This window comes from Lolium perenne, chromosome 6 (assembly GCF_019359855.2).
Source record: "Lolium perenne isolate Kyuss_39 chromosome 6, Kyuss_2.0, whole genome shotgun sequence".
NCBI lineage: Eukaryota > Viridiplantae > Streptophyta > Magnoliopsida > Poales > Poaceae > Lolium > Lolium perenne.
In genome coordinates, this window is record NC_067249.2 from 96,462,656 (window position 1) to 96,470,633 (window position 7,978).

At 39.3% G+C, this 7,978-nt stretch overlaps 1 long non-coding RNA gene across 20 annotated transcripts; it reads right to left on the reverse strand.

Moving 5' to 3' along the window:
- Positions 1–2,072: 2,072 nt before the first annotated feature.
- LOC127344970 (uncharacterized) lies at positions 2,073–6,508 on the reverse strand. 20 transcript variants are annotated; one of them, XR_011747086.1, is made up of 6 exons: positions 5,428–6,508; positions 4,838–4,884; positions 3,399–4,749; positions 3,144–3,262; positions 2,493–2,640; positions 2,073–2,406 (listed from the first exon to the last, which is right to left on the reverse strand). It is a non-coding gene; the product is annotated as an uncharacterized lncRNA (long non-coding RNA). The 20 variants fall into 20 exon arrangements; XR_011747082.1 differs by having other exon boundaries at positions 2,493–3,011; XR_007878360.2 differs by having other exon boundaries at positions 2,493–3,262; positions 3,399–3,499; positions 4,591–4,749; positions 5,428–6,504.
- Positions 6,509–7,978: the final 1,470 nt, after the last annotated feature.

A 7,978-nucleotide genomic window follows, 5' to 3' on the forward strand; every position in this document is an offset into this window, starting at 1 on the left:
TCATTTAAACAGCTATAACCAGTGCAGAACACATAAGTATAATTTTGGTGGAAAATGATAACCTGTCGATTACTTTCCATGATACATCAAAGAGAATCCATTCAGTCACGTATATCATATTAGACTTGTATATGGAAAATATTTGGTTCTAACTAATCAGAGTAGGCTAAAAACATATAAATAAATAGATTCTGAAGTTTATGACTGGATACTAAAAGCATGATGCTATCGTTGGCACTGATGAACTTATAGAGCAGATATAAATTTTATTGGCAGTATGGGCAAGTTGTCGAACTTATTCACCAAAAGTACTCTCATCCTTTGTACGACATAGTAGTTAACTAATCTGGCCTACAACATGACACACACATTGTAGGCTTGTTACATATGCTTCTTTTGTCATCCAGATTTTAGCTGACACCACCAAGAAGTAGAGAACTCAAACAGTGCATATCACCACGGTACTGTGATTTTCAGTAATGCACTGATTCAAATCCCTCCACGTTGTCCTTTGTTGTTACTCCCGGTGTTGTTCAAGTGCAGGACACTGACTTGCAAATTAAATGCATCAAGATGAAAGAAACCACAATGCATCAACCAGAAGTATCTAGGCTGAAAGCTGAAAACACTCTTATTTATCATTCTGGTCACATATACCATAAGAGTATCCATAAATAAGAACCTATTTTATTCAAGATTTGGGCATAAAAAATCAAAAAAATAAATAAATAAATAAAACCGAAAAGCACTTCTCTTCGTGCTTGACTTCATAAGACAGAGTTTAGCGGTTAGGGGGTAGATACATGATTTGTCTAGTTTGAATATGTCTAGACCTTGTTTATCAACTTTAATGCTTACTATATCACATAAGAAGACTATGTGCTTTGGTTTTTCATTTTTATGTTTTTTTTTATTTTATGCCCATTTGAATCTTGATCAAATCATAGGTTTGACAAGGATTTAAACAAGTTTAAAATATGAAAATGAAAAGGTAAGCATGGATCTTTCTTAGTCACTCTAAAATGAAGTTTTTGGGATGTTCTTGAAATTTCCATGTTTAAAACCCAAAACCAATTATCTTCATATGCTTGCCGCCGCGCCACATTGTGGCCGTTTGATGATAATTTTACCATGGTAAATATTTGTTGGGTCGAGTTGATTAGTTTGTCTTTTTAGAGTTGATGTGTTCTGATTTTTCTAAGACTCAGCTGTTGTGTCGTTTTATTTTTATATGGCAGCTGCATTTTGATTTCTAATTGGATGTGGATGGTGGTGGAGTGTCTTAGTAACCGGTGGATCACAGAAAAATAAAATTATTAATGAACCATCAAAAGAACACATTGTGTAAACCAATCAACTGCAAAATTATGCGTGCAAAATTCAGAGTGCTAGACTGTGAGTGCATTCCGAGTGTTGTAGTCTTATTTATCCTTTTTCTTTCTTCCATACGGGGATTCAACCTTGTTTTCGTAATATTATCCTTTTGTTATTTCCCCCAATTGTGATTAGAGGACAGTGCTTAATTAGTTTGTTGATTTGTAGATCTAAGTATAACATGTGACTTGCATAGCCAATACGAATTTCCTGCTCCGCCACTGCATCGGCAGCAACAACCAAGTGAGGAAGACACGTCAACAGCCCAGCGACGGCTATGGAGAAGCCCAACAACGGCGGCAGATGACAACCTAACAACAGTGGTCGCGATGTGCTTAGCAGGAAAATTTTTCCAACTTGTGCTTCCAGGAGGATCTTTTAGAGTGTTCCCAGTTTGTAGCATTGAGAAAATTCAATATGTATTGAACAAATTTCAGCGCAACAGAATTGCAAATGCACTCTCAGAAATGATATTTTTATTTTTCGAAAAAGGGCGCTTTATTACTCAAAAGGTGCGATGATATTCCCATGGGCATACATATAATACGATTTGCAATAGGGGTTGCATTATGTGATCAAATGGTAGATATGCAGAACGATACGGTCTTGCAGCTACTCAGAGGTCTATTACATACGATAGTGCGGCAGTATTTGTAGCATGCAATTTGAATTTATTACTAATATCATTCAACAAAATATCAAGGAAAATAAAAATGACATGTAGACTTTAACTGACAATGTGATGTCACATAAAAGTAAGCTCACTACATATTTGAGCAAACATCTATATAACTTCTTATTCAAAAAAAAAAAAATGGACCGACAATCTTTTTAGAAGTCATAGGAAGAAAAATAAAAATGTTCTCTTACATGAAGTTACATCATCTTGATCCAGTAAACCTAATATTCATTTGCATAATAGATGTTCCCTTGGCTGAGAAAGTACTCAGTCGTTAGCCATTTAAACAATGGTGGTGACAAAGCCTTTTGATCAGGGTGTCCTGAAATTGTTTCACCATATGTTGGAGTCAGCTGCAAAATATCATTGTGTGTAACTACTTTAGTTAGAAAAATGAACCATACAGTATAGAAGTAATAGTTCTTGATTAGTACATTACATTTCAGCCTTGAATGATACCAGTTGGACATGCAACACGAATCTCAAACACCAGAAAAAATGATGTTACATCATTATCTCTATGTATAGAAGCACATTAGAATCTTTATGAATGGCAAAAGCTCAGTTCAATCTCACACTTGTACCATCTGAAAAGCAACATATTAGGCATGCAAGTAAGAGATGTGTCAATAAAAACCCCTTGAATCTTAAGCAAGCATAGCTAAAAATGTGTATACACAAAAATGTATGCACCGCAGCTCAGATAAACTGATCATGATCCGACAGAAGTATTGAACCTACCGTAGCTATAGAAGAACAATGTTTATGCAGCTCGACATATTTGAGTTTTTGTTTCCAATCACCAAGTGACGGTTCAAAGAGGAAGATGTTTTTACAGAGAGACATCCACATCTCCACTCACCGATAAAGCTTTAAATTTTCTTAGCCAATACATTTGATGTAGCTAGCAATTTACATCCATAGAAGCAAGGTGCAATAAACAAAATTTGCTGAGTATCTGTAACGAAATTGAAAAAATAAGTAGTTCTTAATTTAATAGTACGGAAATCTATTCACTATCTCGAATGCCTTAAGTTGATTATCTGAGACAAAAAAGAAAGGAACAAACCTTGATACATAAACGTGTTACCTTAATTCCTCAAGCAATCAAATAAATTGGACTCTGCATACTTGGCTGAATTGTTGCAGTATCTACCTTTAACATGAAGTTGTGTGCATTTCGAAGTTTGCCATTTTGAAAAATACGTGCTGTGTCATACCAGTCAGAATTCAGATTTGTAAATGCGCGTGTTATCTCAGTTGAGCAAGTATTCAGTTTAGGATGCATGTATTCACTGGAGCCAATACGAACTCCAAAGTTTTTGATAGATGCAAAGAGATGTACCTGATTTAGCTACATGGTTTCATAGTAGTGGACACATTCAATAATGTGTACTCACATACTCCCGACTCCTGAGAGATTTAGCAGACTAATCAAGAGATCACCTGCAGGATATTGTAGTGGTAAAGCAATCGTAGTATATTTATTTATAAATAATACTCTAAATCATGAAAAAGTTAGTTCATATTTGCGGTACTACATCCCAGTTAAGTTCCAGTGAGGGCATGTACTCAGGTTATTTAATATGGAAATATTTTTATAATATATAATAGATTGATAGGGAGCAATAAATACCCATAGCTTTCTCACATAGCTATTTCTGTAGCTCTTCCTAGGAATTATTTATTAGCAGATATTTCTGCATTACTGGTATGAAGAATTAGATCCGGAACTTGTGCCTTTATATTCTACTGATCAATCCGTTGGAGGAGATCCCAGGCTGTGTTTAGTAAGAAGAAAAAACTAATAACAATGCTTTTGTTCATGCGACTAAGGCCGAGCTGAGATGTAGATGAAAATATCGATAAGAATGAATTATTAATTAAATGAATCGTCTGATTTTTAGAAATCATTCATGGCTAGAAATATTCAGGGTAAAAGAAAAGGAGCAAGAAAATTACGTTCAGTTCATCTAGCAAGGACAACATAAATCTTTATCTATTCGAGCTTTGCATACACATGTTGTCTACAGCATTAAGCATGCACTGGTACAACTACATAATATAATAAAACACACGGATAGTCTAATCTTGATGAATTAATTATGCCTAAGATATTAAGCCTGTCAAATGTGAAACCTGCATACTTTTCAGGTCTTGAAAACACAATAGGCGTGTTTCTCTGAAATAAGATTTGTTCTTAAATGATTAATATGTTCATATAACTTGCCCACGACCTGTTGCAGTTGTAGTAGGGTAGGTCACTTCCGCAGAAATTTTCAAAATGATTTCTATTTATCTTCATAAGTTAATAATTTTTGCTCCACATTCATAGCTCATGTATTTGTGATTCAGATGTTCGATCAAATCGTGGGTTATCTTTGTTACATGAACTATCGGAACGCACCTAAAAGATAGTCTGGAATTAAGGCGACAACTTTACAGTTTCCTATAACTATCAAGGGTCATAGAAACACACTATCATGGTAAGCATACTTACAATCTATGTCCAGTATCAGAGACCTTACTCATCTTACTTTTCTGCAGCAACTCTGGAAGCCAGCCTCGCCAGCGTCGGTGCAGTGGCTACAAATTCAGATTGCGGCGTTATCTTATTGGTTGCCCGCACCTTTGCTACATGGACGATAATAAAGCTGAACTTTGTCCTCCGAAAGAAGGCATCGACCTTGCTGCCCCTGGTGTCATAGACCAGTTAATTTTGAGAATGATTGTGCAGCTGTTGTACATCCTGTGAATGCCAAGTGCTTTACATAAGGCACTAACCTGATCGGTTGGCAAGTGGTCTCAACCACGGTTCTGCATTCAAGTATCTGCATGTAAAGCATCTGTCAGCCATGCTCTTTCAAAAAACAATATAGAACATGATAAGTAAGCACAATGTACATAAGGGTGTGGTCAAAGGGTGAACGATAATTAGTATGCATTCTATATTTTTTGTCACCACATATTTGATGCATACGATGCTCAACCTTTCTACTGTCTCAATAAGATTTTGAAAGCATGTTTTCAGTTAAGAAGAGAAGATGAAGATTCAATTAGCAAATAATGGAGAAAATGACAATTGTGGTAGATCCTGCTTTTCCCCATGACTCATACATGAATACAAATTAGTACAAATTATCAAAGTAAAGAACACAAATTATCTGATGCACACTTAAAATACATGTGTGTACAAAATTATCAGCTGCACACTTGAAATACATATATATACATTAATTGGTACATTGAAAAGGAAAGTGATGTACATGATAACTTTGAAAGGGAATTGATTCATCGGGGTTTAATCAATCTGTGCAAACATTATAAAGAAAGATTTAGAGGTCACGGGCTCTGTTGTTACATCCAGAAAAGACCTTGTAGCTCGTCGGCGGCACTTCAGACTTCAGTGTGCGGAAGCAGAGGACTGGAAATAGAGTCACCGACGTACGTTGTATCGGATGGTAATGCAGAGAAAATGATCCGAAGTCAGAATCCAACAGATCATGCTATGCAACGCTGATCAAAGAAGTGAAAGCGTTGCTTCAGAAAGGGGAGAATTTGTTATCAATCACATTAGAAAGAAATCAAAATACTATCAGTTATTAGCTAACTGATGTTAACCATAGCGAACCTTGCACATCTCACCTGTCTGGCTATGTTCAGGGAGACGGTAGTAGTCTAGTAGCTGCTCTGTGCAAGAATGGTTCTTTTCACGGGGAAGAAGTGAAAATAACCGAGAAAAAACTTGGGAGGAGGGAAGGGGATGAGATGAGTAGCGGGGAAAGAGGAGCATACACCCAACCATGGCTCCTGGTAGATGTGAAGGCGGCACCGTCAGCTCTCTCTCCAGATCCGGTGGAGGAGAAGGCCTGGCCGACGTTGGGAAAGCGCTCACGGTCGTCGTGCCGCCGCTTGCCGTTAGACCCCGGCTGCACGACGAACGCCAGGCCCATCTCCGTCATGGTCCGCCTCCGTCATCGCTCTCGGGTTCCCTCGTCCGCCTGCGCAAGCTACTCCCATCGGTTTTGTTCGGTGTCCTGTACCATCGTGCCGCCGTGCCCGAGATGGAAGAGGAGGATGGCGCTGTCGCTTGTGTGGGTGCTGTTGAGAAAGGGGGTAGGGATGAGGAGGATTGGGCCTCACCGGCCAGTGCTGCTTGGCGTCGAAGCCATCAAAGACCTTCTCCCCATCATCATCGAGTCCGGCTGTTGCATCCCCTCCCGCCACCGGCCGCCGGCCACCTACGACCTCCTCTCTTTCCACCGGCAACCGCTCACCGTGGTCACCACCTGCTTTCTCGCTGCCTGCCACCACAAATCTCCGGCCCGTGGTGTGGCTACATTGTTTCTGATGGGAGAGAGACAATTGTACGTGGGGAGGAAACGTGAGGGATTGGGAGAGAGAAAGGGGAACAAATTTTCTAGATACGTCCTGGGGATAAGAGGAAATAGTCAAAGCGGTGAGATCAGTCAGGTCACTGCTACGGTTCAGAGAAATACCAAAACGCTAAAGAGCCCCACAAACTACACACAAGAGAATTGCATGTTAAGTCCGAGCAGGCCCCGAGAAAAATCTGAGTCAGTTAACCTTTAATATAGTAGTTATACTATTATTTTTTTTTTCATGTTGGTTATTCAATTTTCGTTTTTGATTTTCAGTTTGGTTTTCAGAAGGTAAAATAATTTGCGGAAGGAGCTCACAAGGCAAGAGGAAAGGCGTAATGATCCACTGTTCTGAAAGATGTCACATTATGGGATTTCCAAGCAATTGAAGATTGATTTTTCGGGATAATGCTCTGTCTCTGAAGACAGATTCAAGAACATTTTTCTTTTACAAATGGTAAGCACACAAACCTCTTAAACTAAAAGTCTATTTGTTTCCTATAATTACACTTTTCATATGACTTAGGCTTTGTGTGTTCTTTAGGATGTACTGGTCTACGTCATCTTACAGGCTCCCTAAAAATGATTAGTTATCTGTTGATAACTTGACATGAATACATGATGCTGGATGATACACTGTGTTGAAAATTCCCGCAACTTTCACTTTCAGGTCAGATACATGTTTCATTCTATGTGCAAATGCATAATCACGGCGCACAGATCTTTGTGTATTTTTTCACGTATTTGACTTGAGTGTTGAGAATCAACATAATTTTTATCATTCTGTAATGCCATTCTTGTGAAAAAAAAATTCACCTGAAGGGAAGCTATAAAAATTATTAATGACTCAACACAATATGATGCTTGCAAAACTTCTCTCTGCCTCGTGGAAGCTCTAGATCATATATTAATTACAGGCAAACACTCCTGGAGGTACCATGCCTACTAAAATCTGCTAGACCACTCTAAGCATCAGTTTGTAGCAGTGATTTTTCACGGTGTATTTGTTTTGTCATGAAAATAATTCTCCCGGATTAATCTCATCCCTATTCTTCAAACTGCAGAGGTGCTAACCCCTGCTGTTTAATTTGGTGATTATACAGTAATCATGGAGGTGGCGGCGACATGTGAGATAGTTATGGCATCGGCGACGGTGGTCGATGAGGAGGAGGAGGCGGTGGCGGCATCGTAGTCGTTAACGGGAGCCTGCAGGACACAGCGGAATCTACTATCTGTTCTCTACAGGACCTCACACCCCCCACCCTTCTCGTTCTCTCCCGAAAGATCTCGCCTGGTCCTCTCTCTCTCCTCGCCGGGCCGATCCGGAGCCGCTCTTGCCGGCGTTGCTGGCTGGAGTAGGCGATGGGGAAGCGCCGGATCTAGTTTTAGGGCTTGTTCTTGTGTAGTTTTTCCCTTCGTGGAGCATGGGAGTAGGATTCGAGATCTAGTCGGCCAGATCTTGAGCGTCCTCTGCTTCATCTTCCTTGCAGTTCTGCTCCGGTGGCAGTTGTGGGGATTTGTAAGGCAGATGAAGCGCGGCATC